The following is a 23,317-nucleotide window of genomic DNA, read 5'->3' as shown; positions in this document are numbered from 1 at the left end:
TTGTAGCACCAGTGTTACCTAGGATAAATTAATTCACCTCTCTCTACCTCAGTTGTAAAATGGTGATAATAACAAAATCTAACCCATAGGATTGTTAGGAAGATTAAATGAGTTTAATAAATGTAAAGTATTTAAATAGTGCCTGGCATATATCTGGCATGTAGTAAGTTCTCAGTAAAGATTAGCCATTATTATCATATTAGAACTATCACATTAGGGCTGTAGCAATTTAATGGTGAAGTGGATATTAAATAACGTGAAATGTAGAAAGGTGGTAGCAGAGGCCAGAGAAGAAAAAACCATCAATTTCTCCATTAAGCTATATGAATAATTGCAGAAAATTCTGCTTTTTTACAGTTGTTTAGCACCAGCTAAATAGGAGGTGAAAAACACAGGATTCCCAGCTCACAGCAATTTTCAGTTAATATGCTTAGAACTGCAAAATAAATAACCTCTCAGCAAATCAGATGGCATTTCAGTCAAGTTAAATCCTAGAAGGTTCAGATGGGGTCTTTTTCCAAAGGCGTCATACTGAGGTAAGTAAACCATGCCCTGGAGAAAGAGTGCTTATCAATTTGAGATTCGCTTTCTATCCTTCCTTCTCTCAGGACAAAATCTTTTAGTAGGTCACAACCGGAGGACCTGAGTCAGTTCATTTCACCTGAGCAAGTACTTGACTGTACTTTATGTGTACATTAGTGTAAGCATGAATATTGCCTATGAGCGTTTCTTTATTTTTGGAAGGCTCTCTTCCCTCTCCAGCTTCTATGCTCCCTCCCCACCTCCATTTAAAAATCTTTCCATTTTGCCACTCTTGTGGTTTCTTGGTAAATGTTCAAATATCCTTTTTATAAAACATTTTATTTTAAAATTAAAGCTTTTGCTATGACGTAATTGTAGATACACATGCAGTTGTTAAGTAATAATACAGACATCCAGTAACACTTTACCCACCCAGTTTCCCCCAATAGTAACATGATACTAGTACAATATGGTATAATATAGCACAATATCACAACCAGAATATTGACATTGATACAGTCAAGATATAAAACATTTCCATCAACACAAGGAGCTCTCTTTTGCCCATTTATAACCACACCCACTTCCCACCTACCCCCAGCCCTTCCTCAATTCCTAGCAATCACTAATTTGTTCTCTATTTTTATAATTTCATCATTTCAAGAATGTCATGTAAATGAAATCATATATATGCAAACTTTTGTCATTGGCTTTTTTCACTCAGCATAATTCTCTGGTGATATTATTCCAGGTTATTGAGTGAATCAATAGTTTGCTGCTTTTTATTGCTGAGTAGTGTTCCATGGTATGGGTGTACCAGTTTGTCTTGTCATAGACCTGCTAAAGGGCATCTGTTTTTTTTTTTTTTTTTCCTAGTTTTTGGCTATTACAAATAAAGATAAATATTCATATACAGGTTTTTGTGTGAATTTATGTCTTCAGTCCTCTGGGATAAATGCCCAAGAGTACATTTGTTAGGCTGGAAATATCTGCATGTTTAGATTTTTAAGACCACTATTAAATTATTTTATTACTTTTAAACTAATTAACTATTTTCCAAAATGGCTGTACCATTAATGTATATTTTACATTTCTACCAGCGGTGTATAAGTTATCTAGATTCTTCTCATTCTCACCAACATTCGGTGGTGTCACTATTTTTTTAAGCCATGCTGGTAGGTGTTTAGTGATACCTAATTATGTTTTTTTACATTTCCCTAATGGCTAATGATGCTGATCATCTTTCCATGTGTTTATCTACCATCTGTATATCTTCTCTGATGAACTGTTTCTTCATGTCTTTTACCATTCCCATGCTCTGACTGGATTCTTGCCTTTTTACTGTTGGTCTTGAGAGGTCTTTATATATCCTGGATGCAGAATATCTTTTTGTTGAAGATACACCTATCTTTTGTCAGATATGTGGTTTCAAATATTTTCTCCCACTCTGTAGCTTCTCTTATCATCCTCTTAACAGAGTCTTTTACTGACCAAAAGTTTAAAATTTTTATCAAATCAAGTTATCAGTCTTTTCTTTTATGAATCATGTTTTTGGTATCAAGCCTAAGAATTCTTTGCCTGGTCCTTGTGTCCCAGAGCTTTTCTCCTGTATTTTTTTGTAAAAGCTTTATAGTTTTACATTTTACATTTGGTTTTGTGATCCATTTTGAATTACTTTTTGTGTAATTTGTGACATGATTGTCTATCCAAAAGAACTGACAAAAATATTCCTAGAACTAATATTATAGCAAGTTGTCTAGATACAAGGTTAAGAAACAAAAGTCAATTACTTTTTTATATACCAACAATGAACAAGTGGAATTTGAAATTAAAAGCACAATACAATTTACATTAGCATCCTCCAAAATGAAATACTTAAGTATAAATCTAACAAGATATGAATAAGAGCTGTGTGAGAAAAACTACAAAACTCTGATGAATGAATTCAAAGAACTAAATAAATGGTTAGGTATTTCATGTTCATGGAAAGGGAGACTCAATATTGTCAAGATATCAGTTCTTCCCAGCTTGATCAACAGATTCAATGCCATCCCAATCAAAATCCCAGCAAGTTGTTATATGGATATCGACAAACTGATTCTAAAGTTTATATGGAGAGTCAAAAGACCCAGGATAGCTAATGTAATATTGAAGAGAACAAAGTTGGAAGACTGACACTACCCAATTTCAAGATTTTATATAAAGCTACAGTAATCAAATCAGTGTGGTATTAGCCAAATAATAGGTAAATAGACCAACAGAAAAGAATAGAGAGCCCAGAAATAGACCTCATAAATGTAGTCAACTTATCTTTGACAAATGAGCAAAGGCAATACAGTGGAGCAAGAATAATGGAAATTTTCATTTTCTAAAATGTGGGCACAGGATGCTATAGTGCCAGGTCAGGCTCTGGGTGAAAAATAGTGGGAGATTTCCATATATCCACCTATGGTGTGTTTCCCTACCTTAAAGACAAGAGGTCCACATCAACCATCAAAAAGTAAACCCCCTTCACACTGGGCAGAAGATGCTTTCTAGGGAGGACAGTTCTATTTGCAACCTCCTCAAGCTCCACTTCTCCCCACACCTATTCCTGAAGTTTCACCTCTCTATTTAACTTGATAGGAACTCCAAAAGAAGAGCTGGGAGGGCTCAGACATTTAAAGTGGGTGTCAATTTATATCTGGATATGTTAAAGAGGAGGTCAACCAGGAAGAGCCATGGCAAGAGAATAACTCATAGTTGCCTCATATTACCCAAGCATAAACCACATTTGTCATAGTAAGATACTCAGGCAGCAGGATCAAGGTATTTCTTTGACCAGCAGATCCACATTAGTAAAGAGACTTTAAATATCCAGAAAGTTGGATAAAAATTATACACATCAGCCAGCCCTCCAACTTAATATTTAAGACAATGGATCCAAGAACAACCAGATAGACAGTGAGGAGAAGACTGGACTAGATAGATTTTTCCTAATTTATAAATGCATAGAAAAAAAAATGAGGCCTATGAAAATTGTCTGCAGTGTCAAATTCAAATATCACTTTTATGATACAAATGGACAGCGCAGTTTTGAAGAACATTTACTACAGGAAATTTTTTAAAGCTTTTCCCTGTATTTCCCCCAATCCAGGAAGATTTAGCTTCTATGAATCAGGAAGTAAAAGATGAGACAACAGACTGGGATAAAAGGGGAGTTGGCTGGGAACAAAGTGAAAGATCAGGAAGAAACAAAAAAATGCATCTGCAGAATTGAAGACATTGTCATAAGTAATAAATTGCAGATGTAGAAAAATGTTCTGGCAATAAGGAAGCTACACTAGGGTAACTACTATAATAAAAAAGGAAAAATTAAACTATGAAAGAGAAGATCATAGAAATAGAATGCAGATGACAAATGAAAGAGAAGTGACACTTCAGACCTAATAGAAGAAAATTTCTGGTCTGAAGAAAGACTGATATATATAGACTGAGCAGTCTCATCTTAATGAAAAGACATCACTATAAAAAGAGACTGCTCTTTAAATATACTCCCATGACATTAGGTAGGGAATTCCAAGCAAGAGGAAAGATCCTAAAAGCTTTAGGAAAAATAAACCAGATTTCCTATCCTAGAATAAGAATTGAGCTTGTCTTAGACACCTTATAATAAACAAAATAAACATCTCATAATAAACTAGAGGAAAACAGAACACCATCCACAGTTTTCAGGAAAAAAAAAAGACTGAGGCTCAAGAATTTCATACAAAAACAAATTTGTGTGTGAAGGCAGTAAAAATACATCTCAGTTATGAAAGGCCTTAGGACATATGCCACTCACCGGTTCTCCTTAAATAAACTGAGATAAAATAAACAAATAAACTGATAAAAAATAAAAGACATATTTCAGCTGAATGAGAGATAAGGCAAATATAAAACTTAATAATGGCATTGAAGGATTAGTTGTAAACATCAGAGACAATGAAATATAGAATTAATGAAAAGTTTTTAAAATGATTTCAGAACAAGAAGAAAAGATTACTTTAAAAAAAGGACGTATAGTATAAAAACATTTAAGAATAACCCAGACGTTGGGTGGATAGGGGTATTAATTTCTTTGTATTACATATTATACTTTCTTTGGTATAGTAATCAATAAGGAAACATAAATTTATTTATTTAATATCATGGTAATCATTAGTAGAATGATAAAAATGGACATTATCAAAATTGCTAGAATAATTAGGTATATTTTAGTTTTCATAAGATAAAACTAAGAATCCATAGAAATAGCAAAGAAGCATAAAAACAAAATCAAAATGACATGTTAACATGTACAAAGATGTCAGCTATGATGGTAACAATCAATGGGTTAAATTTTTCAACTAAAATACATAAATATTCTCAGATTGAGTCAAAATACAAAGTCAATTATGTGCTCTTTACAAGGAGTCACACTGTCAAACAAAATAAGAATGTTTTAAGGTAAAATAATACTATGTCAGACAAAGTAAAAAAAAAAAAGGACAAAAGAAAAACAAAAGCAGATATTATATTATTAATGCTGGTCAGAGTAGAACCCAAGGTAGGAAAGAGCACTAAAGAGGGCAAAGATTGATTATTTTGTTTTTATAAAGGATAACTCTATAACAGACATAAGTGGCTGTGTATATAACCTATCATCAAAATGTATAAACTATAAAATAGACAATAAAAATTCTATTAGTATTTGATATGTTGAGTTGGTAAAATATTAATAAGTTTATATGGTATCTGAACAGCATAGTTTTTAAAGTTTAATTGTTACATATACACATATATTTTTAACTCTGTACCCCATCAACAGAGGATAAATATTTTTCAAGAATTCATGGGGAGACGGCTTCAAGATGGCAGAAGAGTAAGACGTGGAGATCAACTTCCTCCACACAAATACATCAGAAATACATCTACATGTGGAACAACTCCTACAGAACACCTACTGAACGCTGGCCTCAGACCTCCCAAAAGCAAGAAACTCCCCACGTACCTGGGTAGTGCAAAAGAAAAAAGAAAAAACAGAGACAAAAGAAAAGGGATGGGACCCACACCAGTGGGAGGGAGCTGTGAAGGAGGAAAGGTTTCCACACACTAGGAAGCCCCTTCGCGGGCGGAGACTGTGGGTGGCAGAGGGAGGAAGCTTCGGAGCCACAGAGGAGAGCACAGCAACAGGGGTGCGGAGGGCAAAGCGGGGAGACTCCTGCACAGAGGATCGGTGCTGATCAGCACTCACCAGACCGAGAGGCTTCTCTGCTCACCCGCCGGGATGGGTGGGGGCTGGGAGCTGAGGCTCCAGCTTCGGAGGTCGGATCCCAGGGAGAGGACTGGGATTGCTGCGTGAACACAGCCTGAAGAGGGCTAGTGCGCCACAGCTAGCCGGGAGGGAGTCCGGGAAAAAGTCTGGATCTGCCGAAGAGGCAAGAGACTTTTTCTTGCCTCTTTGTTTCCTGATGGGTGAGGAGAGGGGATTCAGAGCGCTGCTTAAAGGAGCTCCAGAGATGGGCATGAGCTGCAGCTCTCAGCTCACACCCCAGAGAGGGTCATGAGATGCTAACGCTGCTGCTGAAGCCACCAAGAAGCCTGTGTGCAAGCACAGGTCACTATCCACACCTCCCCTCCCGGGAGCCTGTGCAGCCCGCCACTGCCAGGGTCCAGTGATCCAGGGACAACCTCCACGGGAGAACACACGGCACGCCTCAGGCTGGTGCAACGGCACGCCGGGATCTGCCGCCACAGGCTCACGCCGCGCCCCGTACCCTTCCCTGCCCCCAGCCTGAATGAGCCAGAGCCCCCAAGTCAGTTGCTCCCTTAACCCCGTCCTGTCTGGGTGGGAACAGGTGGCCTCAGGCGACCTACACTTAAGAGGCAGGGCCAAATCCAAAGCTGAATCCCAGGAGCTGTGCAAACAAAGAAAAGAAAGGAAAATTTCTCCCAGCAACCTCAGGAGCAGTGGATTAAATCTTCACAATCAACTTGATGTACCCTGCATCTGTGGAATACCTCAATAGACAACGAATCATCCTAAATTGAGGAGGTGGGCTTTGGGACATATACTTTATTTTCTCTTTTTCTCTTTTTTGTGAGTGTGTATGTATATGCTTCTGTGCGTGATTTTGTCTGTATAGCTTTGCTTTTACCATTTGCCTTAGCATTCTGTCTGTTTGTTTTTTGTTTTCTAGTATAGTTTTTAGTGCTTGTTATCATTGGTGGATTTTTTTTTTTTTTTGGTTTGGTTGCTCTCTTCTTTTTTCTTTCTTTCTTTTTTTTTAATTTTCAAAAAATTTTTAATAATTATTTTTTATTTTAATAACTTTTTACTTTAATTTTATTTTATCTTCTTCTTTCTTTCTTTCTTTTTTTCTCTCTTTTATCCTCAGCCATGCAGATGACAGACTCTTGGTGCTCCAGCTAGGTGTCAGGGCTGTGCCTCTGAGGTAGGAGAGCCAAGTTCAGGACACTGGTCCACAAGAGACCTCCTAGTTACATGTAATATCAAACAGTGAAAAACTCCCAGAGATCTCCATCTCAATGCCAAGACCCAGCTCCACTCAATGACCAGCAAGCTACAGTGCTGGACACCCTATGCCAAACAACTAGCAAGACAGGAACACAACACCATCCATTAGCAGAGAGGCTGCCTAAAATCATAATAAGGCCACAGACAGCCCAAAACACACCACCAGACGTGGACCTGCCCACCAGAAAGACAAGATCCAGCCTCATCCACCAGAACACAGGCACTAGTCCCCTCCACCAGGAAGCCTACACAACCCACTGAACCAACCTTAGCCACTAAGGACAGACACCAAACACTACGGGACCTACGAACCTGCAGCCTGTGAAAAGGAGACCCCAAACACAGTAAGTTAAGCAAAATGAGAATACAGAGAAACACACAGCAGAAGAAGGAGCAAGGCAAAAACCCACCAGACCTAACTAATGAAGAGGAAACAGGCAGTCTACCTGAAAAAAAATCAGAATAATGATAGTAAACATGATCCAAAATCTTGGAAATAGAATGGAGAAAATACAAGAAATGTTTAACAAGGACCTAGAAGAACTAAAGAGCAAATAAACAGTGATGAACAACACAATAAATGAAATTTAAAATTCTCTAGAAGGGATTAATAGCAGAATAAATGAGGCAGAAGAACGGATAAGTGACCTGGAAGATAAAATAGTGGAGATAACTACTGCAGAGCAGAATAAAGAAAAAAGAGTGAAAAGAATTGAGGACAGTCTCAGAGACCTCTGGGACAACATTAAACACACCAACATTCAAATTATAGGGGTCCCAGAAGAAGAAGAGAAAAAGAAAGGGACCGAGAAAGTATTGGAAGAGATTATAGTTGAAAACTTCCCTAATATGGGAAAGGAAATAGTTAACCAAGTCCAGGAAGCACAGAGAGTCCCTTACAGGATAAATCCAAGGAGAAACACACCAAGACACGTATTAATCAACTATCAAAAATTAAATACAAAGAAAAAATATTAAAACCAGCAAGGGAAAAACAACAAATAACACACAAGGGAATCTCCATAAGGTTAACAGCTGATCTTTCAGCAGAAACTCTGCAAGCCAGAAAAGTGGCAGGACATATTTAAAGGGATGAAGAAGAAAAACCTACAGCCAAGATTACTCTACCCAGCAAGGATCTCATTCAGATTTGATGGAGAAATTAAAACCTTTACAGATAAGCAAAAGCTAAGAGAATTCTGCACCACCAAATCAGCTTTACAACAAATGCTAAAGGAACTTCTCTAGGCAAGAAACACAACAGAAGGAAAAGACCTACAATAACAAACCCAAAACAATTAAGAAAATGGGAACAGGAACATACATATTGATAATTACCTTAAATGTAAATGGATTAAATGAACCCACCAAAAGACACAGACTGGCTGAATGGATACAAAAACAATACCCTGTTTTGGTATTATATATGCTGTCTACAAGAGACCCACTTCAGACCTAGAGACACATACAGATTGAAAGTAAGAGGATGGAAAAAGATATTCCATGCAAGTGGAAACCAAAAGAAAGCTGGAGTAGCAATTCTCATATCAGACAAAATAGACTTTACAACAAAGACTATTACAAGAGACAAAGAAGGACACTACAGAATGATCAAGGGATCAATCCAAGAAGAAGATATAATAATTGTAAATATTTATGCACCCAACATAGGAGCACCTCAATACATAAGGCAAATACTAACAGCCATAAAAGGTGAAATTGACAGTAACACATTCATAGTAGGGGACTTTAACACCCCACTTTCACCAATGGACAGATCATCCAAAATGAAAATAAATAAGGAAACACAAGCTTTAAATGGTACATTAAACAAGATGGACTTAATTGATATTTATAGGACATTCCATCCAAAAACAAAAGAACACACATTCTTCTCAAGTGCTCATGGAACATTCTCCATTAATCTATGATAGGATAGATCATATCTTGGGTCACAAATCAAGCCTTGGTTAATTTAAGAAAATTGAAATAGTATCAAGTAACTTTTCCGACCACAATGCTATGAGAATAGATATCAATTACAGGAAAAAATCTGTAAAAAATACAAACACATGGAGGCTAAACAATACACTACTTAATAATGAAGAGATCACTGAAGAAATCAAAGAGGAAATCAAAAAATACCTAGAAACAAATGACAATGAAAACACGATGACCTAAAACCTATGGGATGCAGCAAAAGCAGTTCTAAGAGGGAAGTTTATAGCAATACAATCCCACCTTAAGAAACAGGAAACATCTCGAATAAACAACCTAACCTTGCACCTAAAGCAATTAGAGAGAGAAGAACAAAAACATCCCAAAGTTAGCAGAAGGAAAGAAATCATAAAAATCAGATCAGAAATAAATGAAAAAGAAATGAAGGAAACGATAGCAAAGATCAAGAAAACTAAAAGCTGGTTCTTTGAGAAGATAAACAAAATTGATAAACCATTAGCCAGACTCATCAAGAAAAAATGGGAGAAGACTCAAATCAATAGAATTAGAAATGAAAAAGGAGAAGTAACAACTGACACTGCAGAAATACAAAGGATCATGAGAGATTACTACAAGCAACTCTATGCCAATAAAATGGACAACCTGGAAGAAATGGACAAATTCTTAGAAATGAACAACCTTCTGACACTGAATCAGGAAGAAATAGAAAATATGAATAGATGAATCACAAGCACTGAAATGGAAACTGTAATTAAAAATCTTCCAACAAACAAAAGCCCAGGACCAGATGGTTTCACAGGCGAATTCTATCAAACATTTAGAGAAGAGCTAACACCTATTATTCTCAAACTTTTCCAAAATATAGCAGAGGCAGGAACACTCCCAAACTCATTCTACGAGGCCACCATCACCCTGATACCAAAACCAGACAAAGATGTCACAAAGAAAGAAAACCACAGGTCAATATCACTGATGAACATAGATGCAAAAATCCTCAACAAAATACTAGCAAACACAATCAACAGTGCATTAAAAGGACCATCCTCCATGATCAAGTGGGGTTTATTCCAGGAATGCAAGGATTCTTCAATATATGCAAATCAATCAATGTGATAAACCATATTAACAAACTGAAGGAGAAAAACCATATGATCATCTCAATAGATGCAGAGAAAGCTTTCAACAAAATTCAACACGCATTTATGATAAAAACCCTGCAGAAAGTAGGCATAGAGGGAACTTTCCTCAACATAATAAAGGTCATATTATCATCATCCTTAATGGTGAAACATCATCCTTAATGGTGAAAAACTGAAACCATTTCCTCTAAGATCAGGAACAAGACAAGGCTGCCCACTCTCAGCACAATTATTCAACATAGTTTTGGAAGTTTTAGCCACAGCAATCAGAGAAGAAAAAGAAATAAAAGGAATCCAAATCAGAAAAGAAGAAGTAGGGCTTCCCTGGTGGCGCAGTGGTTGAGAATCTGCCTGCTAATGCAGGGGACACGGGTTCGAGCCCTGGTCTGGGAGGATCCCACATGCCACGGAGCAACTAGGCCCGTGAGCCACAACTACTGAGCCTGCGCGTCTGGAGCCTGTGCTCCGCAAAAAGAGAGGCCGCGATAGTGAGAGGCCCGCGCACCGCGATGAAGAGTGGCCCCCGCTTGCCACAATTAGAGAAAGCCCTTACACAGAAACGAAGACCCAACACAGCAATAATTAATTAATTAATTAATAAACTCCTACCCCCAACATCTTTAAAAAAAAAAAAAAAAAAAAAAAAAAAAGAAAAGAAGAAGTAAAGCTGTCACTGTTTGCAGATGACATGACACTATACATAGAGAATCCTAAAGATGCTACCAGAGAACTACTAGAGCTAATCAATGAATTTGGTAAAGTAGAAGGATACAAAATTAATGCACAGAAATCTCTTCCATTCTTATACACTAATGATGAAAACTCTGAAAGTGAAATTAAGAAAACATTCTGATTTACCATTGCAACAAAAAGAATAAAATATCTAGGTATAAACCTACCTAAGGAGACAAAAGACCTGTATGCAGAAAATTATAAGATACTGATGAAAGAAGTTAAAGATGATACAAATAGATGGAGAGATATACCATGTTCTTGGATTGGAAGCATCAACATTATGAAAATGACTATACTACCCAAAGCAATCTACAGATTCAATGCAATCCCTATCAAACTACCACTGGCATTTTTCACAGAACTAGAACAAAAAATTTCACAATTTTTACAGAAACACAAAAGACCCTGAATAGCCAAAGCAATCTTGAGAAAGAAAAACGGAGCTGGAAGAATCAGGCTCCTTGACTTCAGATTATACTACAAAGCTACAGTAATCAAGACAGTATGGTACTGGCACAAAAACAGAAAGATAGATCAGTGGAACAGGATAGAAAGCCCAGAGATAAACCCACGCACATATGGTCACCTTATCTTTGATAAAGGAGGCAAGAATGTACAGTGGAGAAAAGACAGTCTCTTCAATAAGTGGTGCTGGGAAAACTGGACAGCTACATGTAAAAGAATGAAATTAGAACACTCCCTAACACCATACACAAAAATAAACCCACAATGGATTAAAGACCTAAATGTAAGGCCAGAAACTATCAAACTCTTAGAAGGAAACATAGGCAGAACACTCTATGACATAAATCACAGCAAGATCCTTTTTGACCCACCTCCTAGAGAAATGGAAATAAAAACAAAAATAAACAAATGGGACCTAATGAAGCTTAAAAGCTTTTGCACAGCAAAGGAAACCATAAACAAGACGAAAAGACATCCCTCAGAATGGGAGAGAATATTTGCAAATGAAGCAGCTGACAAAGGATTAATCTCCAAAATTTACAAGCAGCTCATGCAGCTCAATATCAAAAAAAAACCAACCCAATCCAAAAATGGGCAGAAGACCCAAACAGACATTTCTCCAAAGAAGATATACAGATTGCCAACAAACACATGAAGGAATGCTCAACATCATTAATCATTAGAGAAATGCAAATCAAAACTACAATGAGATATCATCTCACACTGGTCAGAATGGCCATCATCAAAAATCTACAAACAATAAATGCTGGGGAGGGTGTGGAGAAAAGGGAACCCTCTTGCACTGTTGGTGGGAATGTAAATTGATACAGCTACTATGGAGAACAGTATGGAGGTTCTTAAAAAACTACAAATAGAACTACCATACGACCCAGCAATCCCACTACTGGGCATATACCCTGAGAAAACCATAATTCTAAAAGAGTCATGAACCAAAATGTTCATTGCAGCTCTATTTACAATAGCCAGGACATGGAAGCAGCCTAAGTATCCAACAACAGATAAATGGATAAAGAAGATGTGGCACATATATACAATGGAATATTACTCAGCCATAAAAGGAAATGAAATTAAGTTATTTGTGGTGAGGTGGATGGACTTAGAGTCTGTCATACAGAGTGAAGTAAGTCAGAAAGAGAAAAACAAATACCGTATGCTAACACATATATATGGAATCTAAAAAAAAAAAAAATGGTCATGAAGAACCTATGGGCAAGATGGGAGTAAAGACACAGACCTACTAGAGAATGGACTTGAGGACATGTGGAGGGGAAGGGTAAGCTGGGACAAAGTGAGAGAGTGGCATGGACATATATACACTACCAAACGTAAAATAGATAGCTAGTGGGAAGCAGCCACATTGAACAGGGAGATCAGCGCGGTGCTTTGTGACCACCTAGAGGGGTGGGATAGGGAGGGTGGGAGGGAGGGAGATGCCAGAGCGAAGAGATATGGCGACATATGTATATGTATAACTGATTCACTTTGTTATAAAGCAGAAACTAAGATGTTAAAAAAAAAGGATTCATGGAACTTCATACAAGTTGATTATAAATAAGACCATAAGAAAACACTGATAATTTTAAAAAGTGAAAATTAAACATAGCTCATTCTTTTACTATAAAGCAATAAAATTTTAGATTAACAGACGATTAAACAAACACTCAAACACTTGGACATATGAAATCTTATATATAATTACTGGATTAAAGTTATCAAAAGTACAATTATAAAACATTTTAAAAATAAATATAAATTTACTGTTTTTCGAATTTATCTATAGGCTTGAAAATTTTCATAATAAAGTTTGGAAAGCTACAATGCCAGAACTATATATATTTGAGTTCTGTCTCCTTCTGCTCTCTTTGCCCTGCACTGGATGAAGGAAAGCCCTTCATGGACAACTTTAGCATTTGTCATGATGAGAACAACTACCACAGTGAATACTACCCAGAGGAATTGTGTGCTTTGAAATAATTTGGGAGATCACTCCTGGCGGCACCTTGGAGATTTGTTCTTTAACTAATTTATGCTTACAAAGTATGGCCTTCAAGAGCATGTGGCCATTCAAACCATTTATACACGCTTTAACACAATTACAATAGAGTTATTCATGTGGTTATTTGAAGTCTGGTGGTATAATCCTCTCATATGATAGTGTGCTTTTGTGAGTTAAAAGTCAACATTAAAAAGTCTCATGGAATTAATTTAGGTTCTGTATGATTTATCACTCAGCTGATTATTGTAGACTATACTGTCATGAGAGGAGGAGGGTTAAGTGGGAAGAAAAATGTCAGGGTTCTCCTTTTAAATAGAATTAAAATCTTAAATCTTTAGGACTATTCTGCTCGGAAGAACATGTACCCTTTGGTGGGAATTCAGGATTTAAATGCTAAATTCAAAAGATCAGGACAACTTGACTTTTTTTATTTTTAGATGTGACAACAAATGGTAAAACTGTGTCAGAATATTAAGAGGTGAGTACTCTCTCAATTCAAAATGGCACATTGTTACCAGTAGTGATTCAGGTAAATAAATATTTTTCAGTTGGACTTCCCGTCCCATATCTGTTCCTTGAGTTGGTCAATGTTAAAATACAGTTCCAAATCTTTGATAATTTCTGTCTCCTTTCCAAATTTCTATAGCAGTTACCACTTCACTTTCTTTTTCAACCTTGTTTTTCTTTTCCTTCCTGTTTCAACCAAGTAACCTCATTATGTACTTAACAAATTAACAATTTTTCAGTGGTTGAATAAGAGAAAGTTCAAGAATATCTTTTGAGAATCTAGAAATGTGATATTCTTAAATCTTGCAACCAAAAATTATTTTTCAAAGAATATATGATTTTAAAAATTGAGTTTGCAAGGCTCACTTAACACTTACTAGACTTTGGTTTCACTAATAGCATCAAGATAATGAAAGTTAATCATGGACATGTTAAATTTCTCACTTTAAAGTTTTTTGCTTTGTGTCATTTATCTAGTTTCTATATAAATGTCTAAATTTAATGGTTGAGAGCACAGACCTAATGAACCATATCCTTACAAGTGTTTTCCCTCTGGTGAAGTTCAATAAACTGTTGAAGTATTACTGCTTCTAGGAATTAACATTTTTTACCCTAATAATTAAAGTAACTGGGAATAGAACAGTTAACTATAGTTGTGCCTACCGAGTTCATCTCTCAAGATGAGATAAGAAGGAAAGAATAAAACTTCTTAAAATGCCCTTTGTTAATCATCACAGATTGGAAAAGAAGAAAAGTGTACTTTGGAAAAGTTGACACTAAATATTTTTCTGCCCACATATAATTTATTTATCTTTATGTTGAAAGATTTAAAGAGATAAAATACTGCAAATAAAATAATATCCAATCAAAATAGTTGCCAAATTTTCAAGTTAAACATAGCCCCTTCCTTTCCGCTTTTTTACTTTTATAGTATATCCTCTAAAAAAAAAAATCATGCACTCAGAGTAGTATATTTTAGGATGAATGCTTTGATTTCAGCTTCTGGAAAAAATTTAAAAGGGAAAAATTTTAGCAATAGGATTTTGATAAAAGAACATATTTCCTTAAATTTTATTCTAATCCTACTTAGATTTAACAAAATTTTACAGAGGATTTATACCTCACAAAAAATATTTATGTATGTTTGAGATGAAAATGACAGATGTTTGTAGACATGAAAAAAAATAAAAGGCATTCTGAGTCTGAAAGACTATTTCATATTAGAACATTTGATTAAGGCTACAAAGTCTGTTATACTTTGATACAAGGAAACCTTTTCTTAAAATCACTCAGAACTACCAACTTTACCCATAAAAACTTCATTATGCCAATCTCTCTGTTTCATTGCCTTAGTCACTACAATTGGGTTTGAATACCTGTTAAAGCAAACAATTCATTCGTGTTAAACACCTCTTTGTCCTCTTTCTTGAGTTAACCAAGAACTACCTATGCCATGGTGTCCCTAGATCAGTGACTGGGAGACACTTAGCTTTTGGTAATTGTATTTTATTCCTGTGTGCCTTGCACTGATCACCTAATTTTACATGTAAACTAAATCTTTACCTTACATCCTTAGGGAAGTGATTAAGAAGATCCCACAGAGTGCCCCCTCAAAAAGATGAAATGGACTTATACCAAGACATATTATTATAAGATTTTAGTACACTGGAGATAGTGTTTTAGAAAAACAATATGTCACATAACAAGAATCAAAAATCAAAATTGTTGCATACTTCTCATTGGAATAGAAGAAGTTCAAAGTCAATTGAGATATACCTTCAAAATTCTGAAGGAAAATGACTTCTAACTTAACATTCTATATCAAGCCAGATTATAATCAAGTTTCAGGGTAGAATAAACAAATTTCAGGCAGACAAGTTCTAAAAAATGTATTTTCCTTGTTCTCTTTTCTCAGGAGGCTACTGGAGGCTGAGTTCTACCAAAATGAGGGAACAAACCAAGAAAACCTGGCAAACCAATAACAGTACTTCCAACCCAACAGAGATGAAGGTAATAAACATGATGCTTGTGAAGGGAGACCTTAGGATGAACATTTCAGATAGAGAGGATAACCCATTCATATTGGAGCATGGCAGAAGGTTCTTTAGAAACTCCATTAGGAAGATGAAATATTAATTTCTGAATATCTGATGCATTTGAACATTTTGAGAGCAAATGTAGACTTTTTGATAGAAGTTTGGATGTAATCATAGATAAATACATAGAAAATTAAGCAAATAAGAAAAGAAAAATATTAGTTCTATACAAATAGAAGTTAAGCAGTAAAGAGAGAGTAATCATGATTTCCTTCCTGGCCCAGCTGAGATAGTGTTTAAAGTATATTAGTACAGCCACTCCAGCTCTATTTTAGTGACTGTTTCCATGATGTTTCTGTTCTGTATACTTTTAACTTTCAACCTATTTATGCCTTTGTGAAATGTGTCTCTTTACACAACACATGGTTAGACCATGGGGTTTTTAAAAAATCCATTCTGCCAATCCTTGCCTTATGACTAGAGTATTTAATCCATCTACATGTAATGTAACTACTGATGAGGTAGGATTTATGCCTACCACTTTGATATTTGTTTTTTAAGATTTTTTTGTTTCTCTATTCCTCCACTACTTCCTTTTATTTGTATGTTAAATAGATATTTTTTAAATACCATTTTAATTCACTTGTCTTTTTTTTTTTTGAGTTATTGTATCAGTGGTTGTACTCAGTATTACAATTAGCATCTTAATTTAAACAATCTAGTTTGGATTAGTACCATTTTCATTTCAATACAACACAAAAACTTTGCTCCAGTATAGCTCTTGTTCCCTTTCCCCTCCTTTGTACTATTATATTATTATCATATAAATCACATATTCTACATTATAAGCTCATCAACACACTTTTATAATTATTGCTCTATGCAGTCATCTTTTAAGTCAGTTAGGAGGAAAAAATAGTTACAAACAAAACTATATTTACACTGTCTTTCATATTTTTTATATAGTTACCTTTAAGAGTGTTCTTTATGTGGATTTGAGTTACTGTCTAGTGTTGTTTAATTTCAGCCTGAAGTACTCCCTTTATTATTTCTTGTAGTTCAGGCCTTCTAAGTCACAGATCTTCCAGTTTCTGTTTATCTGGGAATGTCTTTGTTTCTCTTTTATTTTTGAAGGATAGTTTTGCTAGATATTAAATTCTTGAATGACAGTCTTTTTCTTTCAGCACTTTGAATATGTCATCCCCATGCCTTCTGTCCTCCATAGTTTCTGATGACAAATTAAATATTTTATTGAGGATCTCTTGAAATGATGGTGTCCTCAGGCCTCTTAGGCTCTATTAATTTTTCTTCCATTTTTCCGTTTTTATTCCTAGGACTAAATAATCTCAATTGACTTACCTGGAAATTCACTGATTCTTCTGCAAATTCAATCTGTTGTTGAGGCCCTCTAGTGAATTTTTCATTCCAGCTATTTTGTTTCTCAACTCCAAACTATTTTTTTCCCTGTGGTTGGGCCATATTTTTGTGGGGTTTTGTTGTTTTGTTTCATTTTTGTTTTGTATGTCTCATAATTTTAATTGAAAAGGGGACATTTACAAAGATATAACGGGACAATTCTGGAATTCAGGAACCCACTTCCTCTAGAGTTTATTGTTGCTGTTACTTTGTTGCTACTTTTTGTTTATTGAATTTTACTGGACAAATTCTATCAAGTCTATATATATTGTGGTGTTTAGCTACTGATATCTCTCCTTTGTTACCTTTGTAGTCAGCTAATGATTGGACACAGACTTCCTTAAATGCTTTGAACCAATAAGACATCTATTTTTTGCCTAAGGTCTCTGTGGGTATATTGGGGCTCTGGCAGTTTACCACTCTGCATTAGCTTTAACTTCCTGATTGCACAGAACCTTATGGTCAGACAGAGGTGAGAGATAAGGATGTTCTCAGGTTTCTTCTACAGAGGTGAGATAAGGGTGTTCTCAGTTTTTTTTCTGGGCGTGCAAATGGTCTTATTTCCCAGATATTCTTTTAAAGTCTTTTGGTCATTATCTTGTTTCCCCGAACTGGTATTGCTGATTCAGGCAGCTGCCATGTTGAACAATTTCCTCTGATTGTTTTTGATAAACACCCTAAGGATAAGACCTTTCCCACTGAACAAGCTCTGAGTCTAGTCAAATAATGACTAACCCTCTGAATAAGGATTTTCTAGGAACTTCCATACATATCAAATAGTAGCAATTCTCTGGGGAAGAAATATTTTAAGGAGCTTCACACCTGATCAGCCCTTTCATGAAGTGGCTGCTAGGCTGCCCTTGTGGAGCTGGGGAGAGGAGGATGAGAGGAGGGCAAGTTAAAATGCTAGGAAGCTTATGTTCTTAGCAAGTTTCAGCAGTTTTTTTTGAATAAACACTCCTTAGGTTCTTTGAAGTTAATTTACAGAGTTCTGAAAAACTTGCTTTGAGAATTTTTGCCTTTGTTCTCATTGCTTTTATGGAGAGTAGATTTTCAGAAGCACTTACTCTGCCATTCTGGAAGTTCCACCCCTTAATACTGTTTAAATGATAAACACTGATTACTGCCTTAGCCAAAATTACGTTGCATTTGCAGGATGGGTGGGGCTTGAATGTTTGAAGGGGGCTTTCATGTGATACAAGCAGAAGGGTAGAAAGGAAACCAAGTTCTCATGTTCTTCAGTGGGACTTAAGAGAAAATGCCTCAAACTAAGAAATCAGGAGTTGGCATTTCAATAATATCATTTAGACACAAAGGAAGTAAATATGAAAACAATCAGCTTAAAGAGGTGAAAGTGTTTGCACTTTGTGAGGGGCAACAGAGAGGCAGAGACACAGATATGAGATAGATCAAATTTATGAGCTCCCTGGATTCACCAGCAACCTGCATGATGCTATTGATGATTCTTCAGTTAGATCACCTGACACAACTGCATTCTCATGGGCCATAGAGAAAAGGTTTTGAAAATCATAGGAGACAGCCTTGTTCATCTCCATGGCAAGGACCATGTCATTGTGGCATTCTGCCTACAATGCAGAACGCTGAGGACTGATGCAGTGTCTACTGGTTCCTTGCGGGAAGGGGCCTTTCACCTCCTTCCCCTGGGCTCACCTCTGTCACCAGTGGAGTGCAAGAAGCCACTGGATCTAATCAGCATTCATGCACCCCCAGAAGCTTAGTGTTTGGCAGGGCTCACAAGAGTGCAGCTTGTTGGTGGGCAGGTAGAGAGTGCCCTTACCATACACCCACTCGCTGGCTGACTATGCGTGCAATGTCTTAAACCTTGGATGTCACCACTGCATTCCTAGTTTCTGGTTTCCCCAGCAGCTGCTTGGACAGTCTGGATGGCACAATCTGGAAATGCTGAGGAATTGATATTCAGTGGAGCAAACTTTAAGCAAGGGGAGACAAAAACTGTTACATAACTTGTTTTCTTTTCCTATGACCCCTCTGAAGACATCCTACGAGACCAAGCAATCTGCTGCACTTACCACAAAGCTGAGACTAGCTAGGTGATGAACATCGTGTTGTTCCCCCCTCTTTCCCATCTTTATTTTTATTTTCCTATCACTACTAGGTTTCTGGGATTGTACCACTACATATATATTTATATATATATATAACATAAGCTTTTTCCTTGAACCCAGTTTTCTAGGGATCTCAAGCAAGGAGATTGTGTTTTTTCCTAACATACCCGGAAAACTATTTTTCTTTTCAGACTAAGTGCATGCATACTGTTGACAAAAGTGGAATCTTAATCTTATATTTTAAAAAAGATTGAAAGAAGAAAAAAAGATACTAAAGAATGTGCTACATCTAAATGAGAAAATAAACCAAGAAAGACGATATCTGATCCAAAAACCATGGAATTCATTGGAAGGATGACAAAGAGGAGCCCTGGACTGGTAGCTGAGGCATGCATCTAGAGTAGAACAAGGAAATACAGGTCTGCAGGAGGGAGATAGTAGGACAAAATGAAACTGGTTGGTTTTCTGATGTCTGTTATTCTAGAAAATAATATCATGAGGGTTTTAATCATGTAACTTTTGGAGTGTTGGGAAAGAATTAGCAATATGTACATAGAGAATCAAGCAAATAAAAAAAAGAAACAATTATTAATTTCAGAAAAAGCAAACAGTGCCTCATAAGAAAAAGTAATCAGAACACAATTTAGCTCAACAGTGAACAAGATTACATAATTATAGTAATGTGAACACTGAATATGTATTAGCCAAGATTTGTGACATAAATATAATGGGAAGAAGAGACATGGTGGAAGAGAGCTAAGTCCTCATCTGCCATCACAGGAAGTCAGTGGAAAGTGTCCAAAAAAGGATAAATGAAAAAATTTCCACAAAAGTGTACTATTTAGAAATATAGTAAAGCCATGAGAAAAAATTCAATGAGTTGAAAATTGTTGCCACTAGGACGTGATGGCAAGAATTGCTGTTTTTCCTTTTTTTTTTTTTTTTTTTTTGGAGTCATATAAATTATTTATGCCATTTACCCTTTTTAAAAAATAGACTTTATTGTTTTTAGAACAGTTTAAATATACAGAAAACTTGAGATTACACAGTGTCCATATAGTCCACACCCAGTTTCCCCTACTATTTAACATTGTACTTTAGTATCATAGTACCTTGCTTACAATTAATGAACAAATATTGGTACATTATTATTAGTCTAAGTCCATACTCTAGATTTTTTTAGTTTTTATCTAATGTCTTTTTTGTGTTTCAGGATCCCATCCAGGTTACCACATTATATTTAGTTGTCATGTTTCCATAGGCTCTCATGAGTGGAACAATTGCTCACTTTTTTTTTTTTTTCTGCGGTACGTGGGCCTCTCACTGTTGTGGCCTCTCCCGTTGCGGAGCACAGGCTCCGGACGCGCAGACTCAGTGGCCATGGCTCACTGGCCTAACTGCTCCGCGGCATGTGGGATCTTCCCAGACCAGGGCTCGAACCCGTGTCCCCTGCATTGTCAGGCGGACTCTCAACCACTGTGCCACCAAGGAAGCCCTTTTTTTAAAAATAACTTTAACAGTTGTGAGGAATACTGGACAGGTATTTCATAGGATGCCTCTCTAAGGAAATTGTCTGATGTTTTCCTCATGATTATTTTAGGGTTATGGGCTTTGGGGAAGAAGACCTCATCAGGAAAGTACCCTTTTCATCATATCATATCAGGGGTATGTACTGTCAACATGACTTATCACTGTTGATGTTGGACTTGATCATCGGGCTGGGTAGAGTTTGTCATGTTTCTCCACTGTAATCTCCCCCCTTCCCTTCCATACTGTATTCTCCAATGACTTTTTACACTATGTACATTTATTACTTTGATAGAATTTAAATTAAATTAAAATATGTAGATGTGTTCCAGATGTTTTATTTATGAACTATGTGGTACATTTCTAGAACTGTGAGCAGGAGCATGCAAAAGTGCAAGACAAGTAGCCAACAAAGAGCCACAGTGAGCATGGAGGGACCTTTACACAACAAGAAGAAGAAGAGCCTGTACCTGTGGTATGTCAGTATGAGCTGGAGCAAAGCCATCATCAGGTTCAGGATTAGCTATGGACTGGGGGTACATGAGTGGATTAGAGATTAATGGGTAGTATCTCAGGGCCAGACAGTGAGAACTGAGATAGACTAAGTTGCCACAAAGCACTGAGGTGGATCAGACAAGTTCCCAGGCAAATGGTTTGAGTATCAGAAAGTCACAGATCTAACTGAGATTAATAATGGATCAGAAGGTTAGGGAAGGAATTGGAATAACAGGAATGGAAGATTCTTTTAGAAAAACAAGCAAACAAAATTTGGCATCCTAAAGACATTTTGATTCAAGTCAGGGACAGTTTCTGAATATAGGAACCAGCCTACTTTATTATCTTCCTTGAGGGTTTAAGCTGGAGTCCTTGAGGCTAGGTTGGATCTCTTGACTGAAGTAGGAAATGAGAAAGCAGCATTTCTGGTGTAATATAAATCATATCTTTGTGATGTATGTCATAAAGGTTTGATCAAATGGCACCGTTAACATTTTATGTGTTTGATAAATTGAAGCTAGTATTTCTTCCATCTCCAGAAGTATATAAGTCTCTATTTTGAGCCAGAAAGAATAAAAAACCCTCTTTTCTTCTGGGATATTTTTCTAGAACTAATGGCCTCTAAAACAATAATCCAAATTGCTTTCCCACATAGTTTTATAAGGGACAGTGGAGGATGACAAACCTTTACCTAATCTAAATCACCCCTTCTGGGTGTTAAAACTATTCTTACACAGACGTAGAGGAATAATCTTCATTGTGATATCCCTTCTCTTGCCCCTAGTTCATTCATCCATGGAAATGACTGGTTAGAAACAGGTTCTCAGAGCAGTTGTCCATCTTCACAGGGAAAAAAGCTGGTTGTTAATTTAATTAAATAATTAAGTACTTAAGGCTTACTTGTACCTCTAAAATGTCCTAGAACTCTACGAAGGATCAAGGCTACAAAGTAAGTTGGACACAGAGACTGACCTCAAAAATCTCACATTCTAGTGAGGAATAAAGGCAAGAACACAGCCCTGTTCCCCAGTGTGATTAGTGCTCTGATTAGGATAAGCACATGATGCCCTGGAATTCTTCTGGGAAGTATCTAACCCAGTCTTGAGGGTAAGAAAGCTTGTTGGAATAAATAAAGATTTTTATTAAAGGAGTTGTTGCAGTTGGGGAAGGGAACTGTTGCAATAGGAGAAAGCTCAGACTGTAAGATCTGCAAACATCTGAAAGGCCATGCAAGAAAGGAATTTTCTTTTTATAGGGAGGGAGAAAAAGGCTAAAAGGAAACTAGTCTGGGGGAGTGAGATGAGCAGGTGGTGTGATGGGACAGTTGATAAAGGAAGGACTTTTCTTGCAGTCAGCTGATCACCTGGAGAGGCTGCTAAGGAGGTACTGTTCTGCTTCAACGCCTTACAAAGTCCCAGGGGTGCAGCAAAGTTCAGGTGCATGGGGGAGGGAGAGAAGCCTGACGAAAGTTTGGTCAGGTCAAGGATTCTGTCCAGACTGGTCAGTGGGGACAAACAGTTCAACAAATCATTTATGAGACGAAGAATGGGAAATTGGAGGGTCTGTATCTGGTCTCACCCCAGGTAAACAAGGAGGGCATCAATGATTCTTATCTAAGAAGAGAAAGTTTCGTTCTTTGCAGTAAGCTTTTTCTTGAAACATAAAAGAGCTGGGGGAAGGACTGGGGGAGATTTATTAATCATAACTTTTCCCAGGAGCACAGGGCTCAGGTCAAGTTCAACATTATCAATATCTAAACTGATACTATTAAGAAAATCAAGGGAACATTAGAGACAAGGGAACAGCCATGAAGCAGGATAAACATATATTCAGGGAACCTGAGGCATTGGTGAAGCTGATCTCAGGCTCCTGCA

Source organism: Hyperoodon ampullatus (assembly GCF_949752795.1).
Source record: "Hyperoodon ampullatus genome assembly, chromosome: 4".
In the NCBI taxonomy this organism is placed as follows: domain Eukaryota; kingdom Metazoa; phylum Chordata; class Mammalia; order Artiodactyla; family Ziphiidae; genus Hyperoodon; species Hyperoodon ampullatus.
The sequence above is the reverse complement of the archived record's forward strand: the minus strand, read 5'-3'. Positions refer to the sequence as shown.